The sequence below is a fragment of the Crocuta crocuta genome, unplaced genomic scaffold, assembly GCF_008692635.1.
Source record: "Crocuta crocuta isolate KB4526 unplaced genomic scaffold, BGI_CrCroc_1.0 scaffold156, whole genome shotgun sequence".
In the NCBI taxonomy this organism is placed as follows: domain Eukaryota; kingdom Metazoa; phylum Chordata; class Mammalia; order Carnivora; family Hyaenidae; genus Crocuta; species Crocuta crocuta.
In genome coordinates, this window is record NW_027531308.1 from 2,256,014 (window position 1) to 2,275,072 (window position 19,059).

The 19,059-nt window shown below is 40.4% G+C and overlaps 1 long non-coding RNA gene across 1 annotated transcript in view; it reads left to right on the top strand.

Annotated features, from left to right (window-relative positions):
- Positions 1 to 4,389: 4,389 nt before the first annotated feature.
- The window catches only part of LOC144237933 (uncharacterized), a 30,567-nt gene continuing 15,897 nt past the window's right edge, over positions 4,390 to 19,059 (top strand). Inside the window, exon 1 of the long non-coding RNA XR_013336966.1 lies at positions 4,390 to 4,447. This is a non-coding gene — a long non-coding RNA (uncharacterized LOC144237933). The remainder of the gene's footprint in view (positions 4,448 to 19,059) is intronic.

The following is a 19,059-nucleotide window of genomic DNA, read 5'->3' on the forward strand; positions in this document are numbered from 1 at the left end:
TGAAATATTCACAACTTGAACCATCAGGAAGGATTACCTCAATTCTGCCTGAAATCTTCCCGCATTTGGTAAGACAGAGCAAAGGAAGAAAAATAAATTACTGAAGAAAATGAATAGGATAGTACTATCTATGAAAGATAATTTGGAAACTAGATGCAGATACAAGGGGTCTGTTTTACTATTGTCACTACCTTTATGGATATTTGAAAAGTTTCCCAATAAAATCATTTCTTAAAAGAATATCTGAAAATTGGTAGTTGTAAACCAGTAATTTTCAAATGCTCTTTTTCACCATGATCCACAAAGAAACCCCACATTTATGTTGCGACCCAGTACATATGCATATAGACTAAAACCAAGTCCCACAAAACATTATTCACCCTCACTATACACAGTATACTCTGATGTTTTCTATTTTCTGCCCTGCTTGGTTGCTTTAAAAAAAAAAAATGTTCATTGTAACCTACTCAAATCATTTCAAGACTCATTTAATGGCTCATGACCTACAGTTTGAAAAACACAGTTCCAAACAGTATCAACTCATTCTGGTGGGCAATTGAATACTTGCCTATTGGCCTGGGCCAGAAGAGTAATGACTATTTGGAGAGGGAATGAAAGAGAATGAATAGTTATGGATATTTGCCCAGCCTTTGTGGAAAAGCCTGATCCTGGTCTGGCAATGGGGACATCATCAGGGCTTAGCAAAATGAGAGAGTTTCTGAGTACTGAGTTTTCTGAGTTCTGAGTTTCAAGTATAGCCAACTTGCCCAACTTTTCTTACACAGGTTTATTTGCTTCTAGAATCCATCCTGCCAACCAGCAGTCATGGGCTGGGCTGCTTCCCCACTCGTCTTCTATGTCTGCCTTCTCAGAGGCACAAGCCAGTCCTCAGGAATTCCTCTAATTTGCTAGGGTTATGAATTTATATCCTGTCCTCTCCTCCCTCTTTTCATCACCCCAAATGGTGACTGTCCCCCCCCAAGCGCAGTGTCATTGACAAAAGCAACTTCTTCAAAGAGAAGGAATGAGGGCATAGCTGAGATTCCCTCAGTACTTAAATCCCACTGCAGTACAGGTCAGACCTGGCAAGAGGGGACAGACAGACAGCCTGCGTCTGGTAAAAAGAAGGTCTAGGGCACGTTTGACTTCAACATTTAAAAACCAAGTGCCAGCTGTGCAGTTCTTCAACAAATAGCAATCAAATACCTCCTGTAGAGGAAGGAAAGAATTTCAGGACAGAGACATTAATTCAAAGCACATCAAAAAAGAAAATACAGAGTAGCCAGCACCTTGATCTACTATTTTAAAGAACAACCTTAGGGATACAATTTTACAATGCTTTATAAAGGGGTCCACCAATCCAGGGGTATTATATACCTGAAATGTTCACTAACTGGAAACAAATGTTTACATTGGATAAACTACAGCCTAGAAAGTCCATTTCCTCTGCTCATGCAAATGTTGCTATTTGTGCTGAGTGGAAGGGCATTTCCACTTCTACCACAAAAGCTGTATTTCTTTCAATATTAAGGTTAATGAGGGCTGGGGCCCTGTAATCTACATGAGTAGGTTAATTCTCATGTGTCCTAGATAGTTGAGAGAGAAAGAGATTTAGAACTTCGGCTGAAGGGAGATGCACACACTGCCTGCAGTGAATGCATGCAAAGAAGCAAGGAAGAACACTCTGTAGAAGGAGCTCTGTACCTCAGCAACTCCATCTACAAGGCAGAGATGGCCAAAGTGACCCCATCCTCCTCTGTGCGTGAATGAGAAGTTCCAGGTCAAAGGTATGTGACTCAGGGTTTGATTAAATCATAGTAAATATATTTTGTCAGAGTTGCCATGGCATTGCTGATAAGACACCAATCTTGAGTGTATTTTCAGAAATGGAGATGTGGTTTGAGTTGATCTCATATCCTGCTGTCAAGGTCATGGATGGATTTGGATGGAATTGCAAGATGCCCTTAGAAATGTCTTCACCGACAAAGTCAAAAGCTCAAAGTTGGAAGTTACAGAACATTACAAATGAACAAGACCACTCCTACCCTTTCATTCAAAATGATAATAAATTTTGCCCAAAGGCAAAAGAGTATGACTTCTACCTAGCTCTCCTCCCACTTGGCTATTTTTAACATTGTTGTGATGAAAAAGAGGAGGGTGGGAAAGCAAAAGAGATGAACAAGAGACTCCTATTTGTTAGACTTCACAATTAAGTCTTCACTGTTACCGTCAAATATTTAGATGTGTCAATTAAAAAAAAATTAAACTTGATAAATACAATGTTTTGGGATTCATTCATTTTGACACTGTCTAGCTCTGTGCTAGACACACTGTGCTAGAAAATTATGGTTTAAGAAAAGTCTAGAAGTAGAGACAGCAAAGAAATAAGTAAACTAAAACTTAAGTTATAATTAGTATGAAATTCAAGAAAAGACAAAACTAATCTGTAATGATAGAAAGGGTTGCCTGGGATTGAGGTGGAGAGGACAGAATTTGGAGGAACAGGAGGGTATCTGGGGGTGATGGAATGTGTGCCATATTTTGATTGGGGTGGTAGTCACTGGTTATACACATTGTCAAAATTCATTGAATTGCTTGCTTAAAGTGGGCATGTCTTATTGTATATAACTATGCTTCAATAAAGTTTAAACAAAAAATAGTATAATATATGATATGAAAGAAATGAACCAAGGGTGGAGGCAAAGGAGGAAGGAGTCTAACTTCAATGAGTGTGTCAAGAAGGCTTCTCTATGCAGTTGAGGTTCTTGGCCATGAGTAGCAAAGAGGCCCATGTGTAAGGAATCTCATGAGCAAAGGCCCGATTGTTTTCCTTATCATTTTAAAAATATTTAATGTTTTATCTATTTTTGAGAGAGAGAGAGAAAGAGAGAGAGACAGCATGAGCAGAGGAGGGTCAGAGAGAGAGGGAGACACAGAATCTGAAACAGGCTCCAGGCTCTGAGCTGTCAGCACAGAGCCCGATGTAGGGCTCGGACCCACAAACCGTGAAATCATGACCTGAGCCGAAGTCGGACGCTTAACCGACTGAGCCACCCAGGGGCCCCTGTTTTCCTTATTTTTCTTGCAATCAAGGACTCATGTTAAGACAAGGTCATAATTTTACTATTGACTGGAGAGAAAGAATGTGCAACTAGATCATCTCACCAATCCTAGATGTGGGTACACAGAAATAAGAGCTAAACAGTATGAGGTTTCTTTTTTTTTCTTAATGTTTATTTATTTTTGAGAGAGAGAGAGAGTATGTGTTAGTTAGCTCAAGCAGGGGAGGGGCAAAGGAGGGGGAGACACAGAATCCGAATCAGGCTCCAGGTTCTGAGGCGTCAGCAGAGAGCTCTATGTGGGACGTGAACCCATGATTGTGAGATCATCACCTGGGTGGAAGCTGGACTTAACTGACTGAGCCACCCAGGAACCCCTGAGGTTTCTTTTTAAGGTGATGAAAATGTTCTAAAATTGACTGTGGTGATGATTGCATTTGTCTGTGAATATACTAAAAACCAATTTAAGATGTGCACTCTAAATGACTGAATTGTATGGCATGTGAATTATAAGGAAGGGGGGTGATGGGCACGGAGGAGGGCACTTGGGATGAGCACTGGGCGTTATATGGAAACCAACTTGACAATAAACTATATTAAATAAATAAATAAATAAATAAATAAATAAATAAATAAATAAATAAGGGGCACCTGGGTGGCTCAGTCAGTTAAGCTGCTGACTCTTGATTTCAGCTCAGGTAATGATTTCACAGTTTGTGGGTTTGAGCCCCACATTGGGCTCTGTGCTGACAGTGTAGAGCCTACTTGGGATTCTCTCTCCCTTTCTCTCTGATTCTCCTCCACTTGTGTGCTCACTCTCAAAATAAATAAACTTTAGAAAATTAAAAAAAATAATTCTATGATGAGGCAGGTTTGGGTGCAAACTTGGGATTCAGACTAAAGTAGAGTAACCTGTATGAAACCCTTCATATATACTTCCTTAGCATTCTGCTCACATGTTGAACCAGCAAGATGCAACTTCAGATAGACCTTCTACTTCATTCATATTCCAAAGAAGATTAATCCTCCCCATCCCAAACACGAAAAAGTATCCAAAACTAGACATCCATCTCAGATTGTGTGGTACTTTGGACACCCTGAACAACTACTCACACCTGAAACAGCAAAAATCCTGGATTACATCTATTATTTCAAAAGTATTATTCAGCTGGCCTGAAGTTGCCTAAGAGCCCTAAAGCAAAGTGAAATTCTGGGGAGGTCAGTGTCCAGAGCTGGTGATAACAGCCAGAACAGGATGGGTATTGCAGAGGTAACAAACAAGCTCATGGTTAACATAGCAGTTTATTATTTATGCGCTATGTCTGCAGGAGGCACTGTTCATTCCAATCCTGGGGGGACTCAATCTGATGGAGGCTTCAATTCAACATGTGAGTACTGTAGGTAGATTTTCAATCCTTTGTATCATGCTTCTTTCTCTTAAGAGTTTGGATATATATTTTATATTTTATATCCTCCCTATTAAGATTTATATTTGGAGTAAACACTCATCAAGTTCTTCCTGCTGAAACCCTCATCCCTACCAACCTACGGTTTTCTTTTTAAAAACTGGAATCCTCATACTATATTTCAGTGACGGAGCTCCCTTTTATGTATTAACATCAAACCAGTTATTATAACACAATGGAATTGACACTCCAGAGTGGTGGGTATAAAGGAGACTATGGCTACCCTTTACTGTAAGATTCAAATGGATTTAAAATAAGTTGCTTCAACTTGAGAGGAGGCTCAATGTGGTATGAAAAGTGCTTCCTACACTGAGAATTCAGGAAGCGAATTTAGATTTTATGAAAAGGCCCTGTAATGTAGGGCCATGGTGATTATTAATTGAACTCTCTGAACCCCACATCCTGAAGTCATGAAGTTATTCACGTCCCTCTCTCCTTTGGCACATGAAGCTTTATGTTCTCAGTCTTTGGGGTATGTGCTCCCTAAATTCTCTAGTTGCTCTTGAACTATTGAGTTATTCAGTAAGGATCTCTGCTCACTAGACCATTCTGGGTCCAAATGACAGAATTCACCTTCTTTAAATATCAGTCAGTGGATCACTTCACTTCTCAGAAAAACCACGAGCAGAAAACACATATGCTGTCATATCAAATCCAAATTCTCACATGTCTTTCAATTCTTATGCACACACATACAAACACACATGTGTGCATATAATATGTAATCTAAGTTGGTCTGAGGCTTGTGGGTTATCTTAAGTTAAGCTAATACGTAATCTATATTGCATACACTATATATATAAATATATGTAAATGTAAAAATATTGATGATTATAGAGCATTAATTACGGTCCTACTATGTGTCAGTGTCTGAGCATGGTATCAACTTTATTCTATTTAATCTTCACAGCAACTTTGAAGGGCAGTTATAGCGTCATCTGTGTTTTATAGGCAAGAACATTGCTCTGCTGTGTCTTCACAACCCGTGCCCTAACCCTCATCCTACTGGGTCCCAATCAAATGGATTGTTGCCTCCCCACCGCACACTCTCTGTTCGAGTCAGGTCTCCCCACCCCTTTCATGTCCCTCAAGCCACCCTCTGCTCATCCAATCTCCCTCCTGTTCTCCCAAATCCTTACCACTTTTCAAGACTCAGGGCAAGTTCCATCTTTGGATAATGCCCTCTCTCCCATGTAGGGCTGGAGCTGCATTTGAATTACCTTGAAATTTTAATTTCCTTGAAAACACATAGCCCATCCAAGCCAGCAGGCTGGGTAGCCTCAATGGTCCCTCCCTCTTCCTGCCTGCCTCATCCAGCCCACTGCACACCCTGTCATTGCTGCTAATGAAACCCATCTCGACTCTATCAACACTTCTCCCCATCTTCACAGCCCCCTCCAGATCCAAGACCTAGGGTCTCCTGCCTGTACCAGTGTAAGAGCTCCTAGTGGTTTATGTGCCTTCTCTAGTCCAGTCTCCACATGGTACCTAGAATAAGGTTTTAAAATATGTTTTATATTTAGAAGCTTAAATCCTTTTAACATCATTCTGTTACCTTTAGAATAGGATTCAACCTTTTATCATGGTCCAGAGGCCCTGTATAATGGGTGTTATGACCACCTCTCCAGAGGCACTTAATCTACCAACTCCTTCATCACTCATCACTTTCCATCCACATGGCTCCACTCACTTCTTCCAACATGGTAAACTCTTCCACATATGGGTCTGTACAGGTGCTATTTCCATCGCCTACTTTCCCCATTCTTCAGGTCTCAGATTTAATGTTACCTTTACAAAGAGGCTTTCCCTGACAGTCTTACCTAACTGCAATCTTCCCCTCTACTAGAATCTCTATTCACTGCACTCTGCTATTCCCTCGTTGGGCTGAGATCAAGTTCCATCTATGTATATGTAGATTTGGATGTTTTTTCTTCCCCCAGCCCCACCCCCAACACATAAACACATTAAGCCACTGAAATGTAAGCCACATGAGTATTGTGGCCATGTCTGCTTTTTCCCCAGCAATCAGGAGAAAGATCCCAGTAAGCATATGTTGGCTTAATCAGTCAGTCAATCAAACAATCAATTCTTCCAACTAGATTTCAACTTTTTGACAGGATCATTTTCTTTTTCTCCTTAAAGCTCCTTTCTGAACACTGAGAATATGACAGGAACTCAGCTTCTTACTAGTGGGTTGAATCGTCGTTGAGAGCATGTCCTCTGCTTTCCAATTAGCCTCACTGATAATGAGATCGACCGGGCTGCTGACTAGGATGGGCAGCAGCCTCGAGAGTCCTGACTCTGGGCTCTGCCATTTATTAGCAGCACGATGTAAGGCAAACAGCCACTTGAGGTCTCAGTTTTCAAAAATAAAATGGGTATAGTAGCCAATGGGCTGGATGCCTAAAATGATGATTATGATACTAAGAATATTCTTTAACAATGATTGAGTGCATCCTATGTGCCCGCACTGCACTAAACCCTTCAAATATATTATCTAATCTAACAAAACCATGAAGTGCGGTCTACTATTGTCCCTTACTTTCAGGTTCTGAGAGTTCCTCTATGTTTATAGTAAACTCTCTTCCTAACTTGAAATAGTTTGAGGAAGGTTCTGTCCTTAAGGCTAGAAGAGCACTGACCAGAAACTGGGGCCCAGGAACATAGAACCCAAGGCCCCAAAGAAGATGAGAGAAGTCCAGTGAGACAGGCATGTGGCATGGAACTAGGAAGCTGAGTGGGAGTGGAGCAGGGACAATGTGTCCCCCGAAGTGACCCTCCCACATGGGTCCAGTCGGTAAGAAAGGAGTTAGCTGGGAGACTTGGCTTGTGGAACCAGCTTCTTTCATGTCAACGTTACTTTAAATAATTGCACATCTGTCCATTGATGCTAATCTCATAGATGTAAAGTGAAAAGAGGGGACACCCAGGCTCTTGAATGGGGGTGAGAAGAAGGGTAGGGAGGATGGTGGGAGTACAGAACAGAAAGGAAATCCTCTTCACGTGGCCAACAGCCCAGCTCTCTGTTGCTTGCTCTCACCTGTGTTGTGTATGGGAGCACACACACACATGCACACACGTGCACTAATGATGTAGCCTCCCCCTCACCACAACTTCCTTTAGTTTGTCTTCCAGGTCTCTAAGCAAGGGCCTTGGTTTTGTCTTTGCCTTTTTTTTCTTTCTCCCACTCTTTCTATTCCTTCATTTGTCCTATTCTGATTCTCAAGAAAAATTCAGGATCTATGGAGAACCCATTGCAATGTGATTTAAAGAGAACTTTACAACTCATTTCCTCCTCTATCCACCCCTCAGGACCCAGCCTTCATAATCCATGCTAGAAAGAAAGAAAGCAGATAGGGAAGGGAAGTCAGCTAGGTGGAAGTTTACTTGAAGCACAGGTGTCCTTGTACTGGGCACTGTGCTTGGTGTCTTAGTATATGATATCACTACAGCCCCATGACAACTCTGGGAGCACAATTTTAGTGAGCCCCTCTGTTCTGAGGTTCAGAGAGGCTAAGCTATTTACCTAAAGGCAGAACCAAGATTTGAACGTAAACTTTTTGACTGAAAGCCCATGCAACATCATTCCTTCAGATTAGCAGCAGCAGCAGCAGCATCATCATCGTCATCATCATCATCATCACAAACAGCATCATACAGAAAACTATTGTTAAATTATGAGTGTGTTCTCTAATGGAAAAATATGTTCTCGAACTTTCCTCCTGGCACATCGATTAGGTAACTGACACATTAGTTAATGTGGTCTGTTCTCTAGGGAAATGCAAGTGAAGAAAAGGGAAGTTCATCAACTTCTCTTGATGAGTGGTAGGGAGACTGTCCTGGGCAGCCAGCATTGGGTGGAAGACACTGGAAAAGAAGTTCAAAGCGTAGATCCTAAAGTTAAAGATGTCTTGGTAAATTTCACTATTTTTTAAAATTGCTTTTAAAATTCCTACATGCTGCCTGATTTCTCACGTCTTACCCTACATGATGCCTACCCTATCACTAGCCAGTGGTATTTCCAAAGTTCTTCAAGTGAATCTGTTGACCTAAGTCCTTGCTTACACTTGCCTGCAGAGTCCATTGCTCATCTACTACTAATCCCATATTTTAATTCAGCTTTACTGCAACCTTCCCTTGGGTCTTTTTTCTTTCTGCTTCCCCTCCCCAATCCTGATTCCCATGGAAGCTGGAGTAAAACATGCAGGGCAATACACAAACAACATTGCTGAGAGTTCTGCAGGCCACACCCGTTTAACTCTTACCTGACTCAGCTCTCCTTTGCCAAGCAGGGAAGAGGGCCCAGAGCCCCAATGATTAAAGAGAGTCATTCTTGAACTGAAGCTCTTTATCTGCCTGGGTCAGTCTTGCTTGCATCAATTGCACATCGACTGAACTACTTCTACCATCAGACTCTCTAGTGACCAAAAGTATACTTCTACAATCTCTCCAAGAGCTTTTATCCTCTAGCTTCCTAATGAGAGATTGGTTGCCATGGCAATAGCCAAGCACTGCCAGAAGGAGAAATTCCTTGTATAATGAGCCCAGAAGACCTTGTGAAAATAAAGGAAATCTCATCTAAAATGGAGCTGGGGGGAAAAAATTTTTTTTTTTAAATAAATAAATAAAATGGAGCTGGGAAGCCCTGAAGGGGGAGCTGTGGTGCATGCACCACTCTTTGAAGCCAGTGTAACCAGTGGGAAGAAGGAGGACCAGAATTATTCTGGCAAAGGAGGGCATTTTTCACATAGTTTTGTCTCCTGCATTTAAGAACAGGAAGATCCCATCCTGGCCCAGCAACATCGCACTAACCCCCACTTGTAGCCAATAAGAAACCACAACCTTGAATTCTTGTTCTTCTCCAATAAACTTCTGTTCTAAGCAACCCTCCTTTGAAATCCTCCTAAAACCCGATACAAGCTGACCTTCCCTTTGTCCCTTTGGACTTGCTGATGGATCGCCATGGCTTGCTTGTCCCAAATTGTGATTCCTCTGTTATTCCTGAATAAATTCAAGTCTTTTGCTTAAATAAAATTACTCTTTGCTCTGTTTAAACTTAACAACCTTTAGTATCAACAACCTTTGCTAGTGTTGGCCTAAAAGACTTAAAATTTCTTCACTACCGATCACTTACTAGGAAATATTTACAGCATTTATATCATGTTAATCACAAAGTGAATTTGATTTATTTCTTTTTAAAACACCTGGCAAATCTGGTTACAGAATGATCACTAGTTTCCTGGGTCCTGGGCCATACTGGTGTCTGGAAAAACTCTGGTCAGTCACACATACCACCATCCACAGCTTCTCAGTCTTACCCCCCAGTTTTGTTTGAGTAAAGTCATTGTTCTTCTGAAGCCCTTCTCAGGGCCTGTTACATCAAACAAAACTCCCAAACTGGAAGTTGGAGCCCTCGCTCACAAATTACCATATTTTCCCTCCTGCTTTAGCTCATTGGGTATGGTGCTTAGGCCATTTTGTTCCCTTCTGTTGGAGAATTATCCCTCCCTTACTTAATATTGGTCAGTCTCTATGATGAGGACGGTATGACTCAGTTTTTAAGCCTGGCCAGACTGAGACTTCGTGGGTGTTTTGTCAGTAGCAGATAGGAAGATACTCTTTTGCTTCAGAGGCTGATACGTTGGTAAACCATGAATATTGGACCATCATGTCTAACATGTGGGAAAATCTTGTATTAGTCTTCTCAGGCTACTCTAACATAATAACACAGACTGGGAAGCTTAAACAATAGAAATTAAGGTTCTCACAGTTTTGGAGGCTGGAAGTTCAAGATCTAGGTGCCAGCAGGTTGGTTTCTGGTAAGACCTCTCTACCTGGCTTACAGATGGACACCTGCTGCTGTGTCCTCACCTGCCCTTTCATCTGTACATGCACACTCCTTGTACCTCCTCTTCTTATTAGAACACACATCCTATTGGATTACAGTCCCACCTTTAAAATATCATTTATTCTTAATTACTTCCTTTAATACTCTATCTCCAAATATAGTCCCATTAGGGGTTAGGGTGTCAGCATATGAATGAAGGGGGGCAATCAGTCCATAACAGATATCATAGAAGAAATGGGGAGAAAAGTGACATTGTTTTAGTCAACTGATGCTACTTCTCTAAATATTCCATTTTCTTTAGTAATTTCCCTTTTCTCTATAACTCTATTCTTTTGATTATTTAAAAAAAAAATTGGGGGGGGGGGGGAGGAACCAAGATGGCAGAAAAGCATGGAAGCTTTTTTTTTGTATCTGGCATCCCTGAAAACAGCCAGATCAACACTAAACCATCCTACACATCTAGAAAACTGATTTGAGGATTAACACAACAGTTCGCACAACCTGAACCACGGAACTCAGCAGGTATGTGGCGCGGAGAGGTGAACTGGGGGAGAGAGAAGCTGCGGAGAGCCGGTAGCTGTTTTTGCTGGCCGAGAGGGGACAGAGAAGGGGTGGGAGGGGTGGGGGTGAAGTGGGAGCTGTGGTGGGGGAAGAATACTGGAAAAGCACCACCCCCAAAAATAGCTGGAGAGAAAGTGGAAAAGTGGAAACAGCCGCAGGTACTGGGCTAAAAAGGGAGAAAGGAGAGGATTTAAATTTCATTAAGACTCTATAAACGGGGAGCACAGAGTTTGGAACTCTGCAGCTCCTTACCTGGCAGTGCTCTGGTGGGAAGGGCGAATCCCAGGAACAGAGTAGATCCGGGAGGTCCTCGGGTCACGCGTGATTTTCCATAATTCCTGAAATAATGCTGCTACACAATCGCGTGAACTTTTTCTGCAGTGGGCTGACACCCAGCCACAGTCTCTGGGCATCGGCAGTCACGCAGTCTCCTGAACGTTCCTGGGGGCGGGGCGGCACCTGGCCATTGCTCAGCGAGACCCTCCCGCAGAGGGGCAGAACAGACCAAAGCCGCAGTTCCTCAGAAGTAAGGGCTCAGGAAAAACAGCCGCATCTGAGACAAAACTCAGGAGGGAGGTGCTGCCTGGCAAGCTGATGGCTTGGTCACCAACAGTGTAAGAGCGGGGAGTGGATGGAAGCCGGAGACAAAGGACGGGTGGGCGATTGCTGATTGGGGCGAACATAGTTCCATATACTAGAGTCCGGGTAGCTGGGTGGTGCCATTTTCACCCCTCCTGTGCATGCGGGTACACACTCACAAGCGCCAGGCGCCATAACAATCCACCCCAGTAAGCTAAGTGGAGAATGGAGTCATTGCACTAAGTCCTGCCCAACTGGGCCAACCTCGTTCTTCTTCTCCTTCTCCTTCTTCTTCAAATTTATTTTTGAGAAACAGAGACAGAGCAGGAGCATGGGAGGGGCGGGGGAGGGGTGTGTGTGGACACAGAATCTGAAGCAGGCTCCAGGCTCTGAGCTGTCCACACAGAGCTCGATGCAGGCTCGATCCCACAACTGGTGAGATCATGACCTGAGCCGAACTCGGACACTCAACCAACTGAGCCACCCAGGCGCCCCGTGGGCCAACCTCGTTCTTCAGGAACATCACAACTCTCTCTGCATGCTTAGTTTACAGACTGTAAAGTGTTTTATAGCTGACTTCTAGGGGAAAATAATGTAATTCCAATTGTATTTCAATCTGTTTGCTAGTCCATCTATTCAATTTTCTTTTTTTTTCTTTTTCCTTTTTCCTTTCTTTTCTTTTTCTGGAACACAGAAAGAGAAAAAACTTATTTTTATTAAAATTTTTTTCTTTAAATTTTTCTACTATATTTTTTATTTTTTGTAAATTTTTTAAATTCTATTTTAATTCCGTCATTTCATTTTATTCTATTGTATTCATTTTTTCAAAATTTCAAATGTTTTCCTCCCCCCCCCCAGTTTTTTTTTTATCTAATCTGTCAAGCTCCTTTCAACACCCAGAATAAAACACACCCAGGATCTAGCATCATTGATTTGATTTTGAGTGTGTATGTGTTGCTTTTAAGTTTTTAATTTTAATTTTTTTACCTCATTAATTCCTTTTCTTCCTTCAAAATGATGAAATGAAGGAATTCACCCCAAAAGAAAAAGCAGGAAGAAATAACAGCCAGGGACTTAACCAACACAGTTACAAGCAAGATGTCTGAACAGAATTTAGAATCACGATAATAAGAATATTAGCTGGGGTCAAAAATAGATTAGAATCCCTTTATGTGGATATAAAAGAAGTAAAAGCTAGTCAGGATGAAATAAAAAAATGCTATAGCTGAGCTGCAGTCTTGAATAGATGCCACAAGATAAGGATGCATGAGGCAGAGCAGCAAATCAGTGATTTAGAGGACAGAGTTATGGAGAATAATGAAGCAGAAAAAAAAAAGGGAGACTAAGTCAAAAGAGCACAATTTAAGAATTAGAGAAATCAGTGACTCATTAAAAAGGAACAACATCAGAATCATAGTGGTCCCAGAAAATGAAGAGAGAGGAAAAGGGGTAGAATGGTTATATGAACAAATCATAGGGGAAAACTTTCCTAACCTGGGGAAAGACGCAGACATCAGGAAGCACAGGAATCCAGGAAGCACGAAGAACTACCATTAGAGTCAACAAAACCAACTATCAACAAGGCATATCATAGTCAAATTCACAAAATACTTAGGCAAGGAAAGAATCATGAAAGCAGCAAGGGGAAAAAATGTCCTTAGTCTACAAGGGAAGCCAGATCAGGTTTGCAGCAGACCTATCCACAGAAACTTGGCAGGCCAGAAAGGAGTGGCAGGACATATTCAAAGTGCTGACTGGGAAAAATATGCTGCCAAGAATTCTTTATCTAGGAAGGCTGTCATTCAAAATAGAAGAAATTAAAAGTTTCCCAGACAAACAAAAATTAAAGGAGTTATGACCACTAAAACAGCCTTGCAATAAATTTAAAGGGGAACTCTTGGAGGAAAAAAGACAGAAAAAAAAAAAGGCCAAAAGCAACAAAGACTATATGGGACCAGAGAACACCACCAGAAACTCCAACTCTACAAGAAACATAATGGCAATAAACTCATACCCTTCATTACTCATTCTAAGCCTCAATGGATAACAGAATGGATAAGAAAACAAGTTCCATCTATATGCTGTTTACAAGAGACCCACTTTAGACCTAAAGACACCTTCAGATTGAAAGTAAGGGGATGAAAAACCATCTATCCTGCTAATAGTCAACAAAAGTAAGCTGGAGCAACCATACTTATATCAGGTGAACTAGACTTTAAAATAAGGACTGTAGCAAGAGATGAAGAAGGGCATTATATCATAATTAAGGGGTCTATCCACCAAGAAGACATGACAATTATAAACATTCATGCCCCAAGTGTGGAAGAGTCCAAATATATAAATCAATTAATCATGAACATTAAGAAACTCATTGATAATAATACCATAGTAGGGGACTTCAACGCCCCACTTACCAGCAATGGACAGGTCATCTAAACAGAAAACCAATGAGGAAACAATGGCTTTGAATGACACACTGGACCAGATAGACTTAACAGATATATTCAGAACATTTCATCCAAAAGCAGTAGAATACACATTCTTCTCCAGTGCACATGGAATGTTCTCCAGAATAGATTACATACTGGGACACAAATCAGCCCTCAACAAGTACAAAAAGATTGAGATCATACCGAGCATATTTTCAGACCACAACACTATGAAACTCGAAATCAACCACAAGGAAAAACTTGGAAAGATAACAAATACTTGGAAACTAAAGAACATCATGCTAAAGAATGAATGGGCTAAGCAAGAAGTTAAATAGGGAATTAAAAAGTACATGGAAGCCAATGAAAATGATAATACCACAGCCCCAAAACTCTGGGATGCAGCAACGGTGGTCATAAGAGGGAAGTATGTAGCAATCCAGGCCTTCCTAAAGAAGGAAGAAAGATCTCAGATACACAACCTAACCTTACACCTCAAAGAACTGGAAAAAGAACCAGAAATAAAACCCCAAAACAGCAGAAGACAGGAAATAATGAAGAGTAGAGCAGAGATCAATGCTATGGAAACCAAAAAAAAAGTAGAACAGATCAATGAAACCAGAAGCTGGTTCTTTGAAAGAAATAACACAATTTTAAACCACTAGTCAGTTTGATCAAAAAGAAAACGGAAAGGACCCAAATAAATAAAATTAAGAATGAAAGAGGAGAGATCACAACCAACACTGCAGAAATACAAACAATAATAAGCGAATATTATGAGCAATTATATGCCAATAAAATGGGCAATCTGGAAGAAATGGACAAATTCCTAGAAACATATAAACTACCCAGACTGAAACAGGAAGAAATAGAAAATTTGAACATACCCACAACCAGTAAAGACCTTGAATTAGTAATCAAAACTCTCCCAAAAAACAAGAGTCCAGGACAGATAGCTTTCCATGGGAATTCTACCAAACATTTAAGGAAGAGTTAACACCTTTTCTCTTGAAGGTGTTCCAAAAAATAGAAATGGAAGGAAAACTTCCAAATTCTTTCTATGAAACCAGCATTACCCTGATTCCAAAACCAAAGACCCCACTAAAAAGGAGAACTACAGACCAAGTTCCCTGATGAACATGGATGCAAAAATCCTCAACAAGATATTAGCCAACCAGATCCAACAAAACATTAAAAAAAATTATTCACCACCACCGAGTGGGATTTATACTTGAGATTCAGGGCTGGTTCAATATCTGCACAACAATCACTGTGATTCATCTCATCAATAAAAGAACGGATGAGAACCACGTGTTCCTCTCTATAGATGCAGAGAAAGCATTTACCAAAATGCATCCTTTCTTGATAAAAACCCTCAAGAAAGTAGGGATAGAAGGATCATACCTCAAGATCATAAAAGCCATATATGAAAGACCCAATACTAATATCATCCTCAATGGGGAAAAACTAAGAGCTTTCCCCCTAAAATCAGGAAAAAGACAGGGATGTCCACTCTCACCACTGTTATTCAACATAGTATTGGAAGTCTTAGCCTCAGCAATCAGACAACACAAAGAAATAAAAAGGCTTCCAAATCACCCAGGAGGTCAAACTTTCACTCTGCAGATGACATGATACTCTATATGGAAAACCCAAAAGATTCCACCAAAACCTGCTAGCACTGATCCATGAATTCAGCAAAGTTGTAGGATATAAAACCAATGCACAGAAATTGGTTGCATTCCTATACAACAACAATGAAGCAACAGAAAGAGAAATCAAGAAATCAATCCCATTTACGATTGTACCAAAAACCATAAAATACCTAGGAATAAATCTAACCAAAGAGGTGAAAAATCTATACAATGAAAACTATAGAAAGCTTATGAAAGAAATTGAAGAAGACACAAAAAAATGGAAAAATATTCCATGCTCTTGGATAGAAGAACCAATATCATTAAAACATCAATACTACCCAGAGCAACCTAGATATTCAATGCAATACACCAGCATTCTTCACAGAGCTTGAACAAAGAATCCTAAAATGTGTATGGAACCAGAAAAGTCCCCTAAGAGCCAAAGCAATCTTGAAAAAGAAAACCAGGAGGGGGCAAGATGGCGGAGAAGTAAGAAGCTCCGTACTTGCACTCACGCCCGTACATCACATGGAAAAGATCTGAAGCCATTGGAAATCTTACAAAACCTGAGANTTCTCTTCCTTTTTCTTCTTCTTTCTCTTTTCTCTCTTTTTGGTCCAGAACACTGACCTGACTAACTCTGGTCGCCGTCTTGCTTAAACAATCACAACGAGTCCATTCTGTAAATGTAACTTCTACACTTACCGACATTTTCAGCTCTTTNTGAGACAAACTGATCCAGGAACAGGAATGAAGAGTTTGAGAGCTCAGCGATACGGCCAAACGCAACAATATGTGTATTATAGGTATCCCAAAGAGGAAGAGAGAGGGAAAGGTGCTGAAGGAGTCCTGGAACAAATTATAGCAGAGTACTTCCCTAACCTGGGGAAGGAAGTAAATGTTGAAATACAAGAGGCTCAAAGGACTCCCCTCAGATGTAACTTGAATCGAACTTCTGCACGGCATATCATAGTAAAAATGGCAAAATACAAGGACAAAGAGAGAATTTTGAAAGCAGCTAGGGAGNATATTACAAAGGTGCAATAATCAAGACAGTATGGTACTGGCACAAAAACAGACACTCAGATCAATGGAACAGAATAGAGAACCCAGAAATGGACCCACAAACGTATGGCCAACTAATTTTTGACAAAGCAGGAAAGAAAGAACATCCAATGGAATAAAAACAGTGTCTTTGGCAAGTGGTGCTGGGAAAAAAGGATAGCAACGTGCAGAAAAATAAATGTGGACCACTTTCTTACACCATATCCAAAAATAACTCAAAATGGATGAAAGACCTGAATGTAAGACAGGTAGCCATCAAAATCTTCAAGGAGATAGCAGGCAAAAACCCCTCTGACTTTGGCCGCAACAACTTCTTATTCAACACATCTCTAGAGGCAAGGGAATCAAAAGCAAAAATGAACTACCAGGACTTCATCAAAATAAAAAAACGTCTGTGTAGTGAAGGAAACAATCAGCAAAATTAAAAGGCAACTGATGGAATGGAAGAAGATATTTGCAAATGACATATGAGATAAAGGGTTAGTATCCAAAATCTATAAAGAACTTATCAAACTAAACACCCATGGGGCACCTGGGTCGTTCAGTCAGTTAAGCGTCTGAATTCAGCTCAGGTCATGATCTCATAGTTTGTGAGTTCAAGCCCCGCATCAGGCTCTGTGCTGACAGCTCAGAGCCTGGAGCCTGCTTCGGATTCTGTGTGTCTCTCTCTGACCCCTCCCTGCTCACACTCTGTTTCTCTATCTCCAAAGTAAATAAACATTAAAAAATTCAAACTAAACACCCAAAAAACAAATAATCCAGTGAAGAAATGGGCAAAAGACATGAATAGACACTTCTCCAAAGAAGACATCCAGATGGCCGACTGACACATGAAAAAATGTTCAACATTACTCATCATCAGGAAAATACAATCAAAACCACAATGAGAGACCACCTCATGCCTGTCAGAATTCCTAACATTAACAACTTAGATAACAACAGATGTTGGCGAGGATGCGGAGAAAGAGGATCTCTTTTGCACTGAACAACAGATGTTGGCGAGGATGCGGAGAAAGAGGATCTCTTTTGCACTGAACAACAGATGTTGGCGAGGATGCGGAGAAAGAGGATCTCTTTTGCACTGCTGGTGGGCATGCAAACTGGTGCAGCCATTCTGGAAAACAGTATGGAGGGTGCTCAAAAAATTACAAATAGATCTACCCTATGACCCAGCAATTGTACTACTAGGTATTTATCCAAGGGATACAGGAATACTGTTTCAAAGAAGCACGTGTACCCTAATGTTTATAGCAGCACTATCAATAATAGCCAAAGTATGAAAAGAGCAAATGTCCATCAATAGATGAATGGATAAAGATGATGTGATACACACACACACACACACAATGGAGTATTACTCAGCAATCAACAAGAATGGAATCTTGCCATTTGGAACTATATGAATGGAACTAGAGGATATTATGCTAAGTGAAATTAGTCTGAGAAAGATCAATATCATATGACTTCACTCATATGAGGACCTTAAGACACAGAACAGATGAACATAAGGGAGGGAAGCAAAAATAATATAAACACAGGGAGGGGGACAAAACATAAGAGACTCNTATAAATTTAAAATAAATAAATAAATAAAAATTTTAATTTATTTATTTTTGAGAGAGAGAGAGCAGGGGAGGGGCAGAGAGAGAGGGAGAGAGAATTCCAAGCAGGCTCTGCACTGCCAGTTTGCAGGGCTCAAACTCAACAAACCGAGAGATCATGACCTGATCTGAAATGAAGAGTCAGATGCTTAACCAACTGAGCCACCCAGGTGTTCCATATTCTTTTGATTATTTAATCTCATTTACATATGACCATTGCTAAGAGATGACCATTGTTAAGAAAAATGCAAAAATGGTGTTTGGGATGTTAGAAATTAATAAAAATACTCTTTGCATTATAAACTGAGAAGTGATATCATAATCTCTATAGGTTATTTACATTGCATCTTAACCAAAGACACATTCACTATAGATCTCTCAAATATTTTACACATGTGAAGATGGCCTTAAAAAAAAAACTTTAATGCCTCAGTGTCTTCCTGAAGAACAATTATGAGAATATTTAGCTGTTTTAATATCTTACACGTATCACCAAGCAAAGATAAGAAAACCTCAGAATTCAACAAGATCTATGTGCTTATTACTTCTTATGCATATATCAGAAGTTGATTCCAAAAACTTATACTTTGAAGTAGAAAAAACAATATCTATTCCCTTTTCATTCATACGTGGAAAGAACCATAGATAGTAGCCAAGCCAGTTGTCTAAAGTTGAAGTATTCATTATATATCCTAGGATAAAATTCATAATACTTATGTACTCAATTTAGTAGATGATAAAAAAAAAAGGACTAGAGACTGGTTAAATCACATCTTCTCACATATGCCCCAAATCCATCTCCTTGGTCGATACC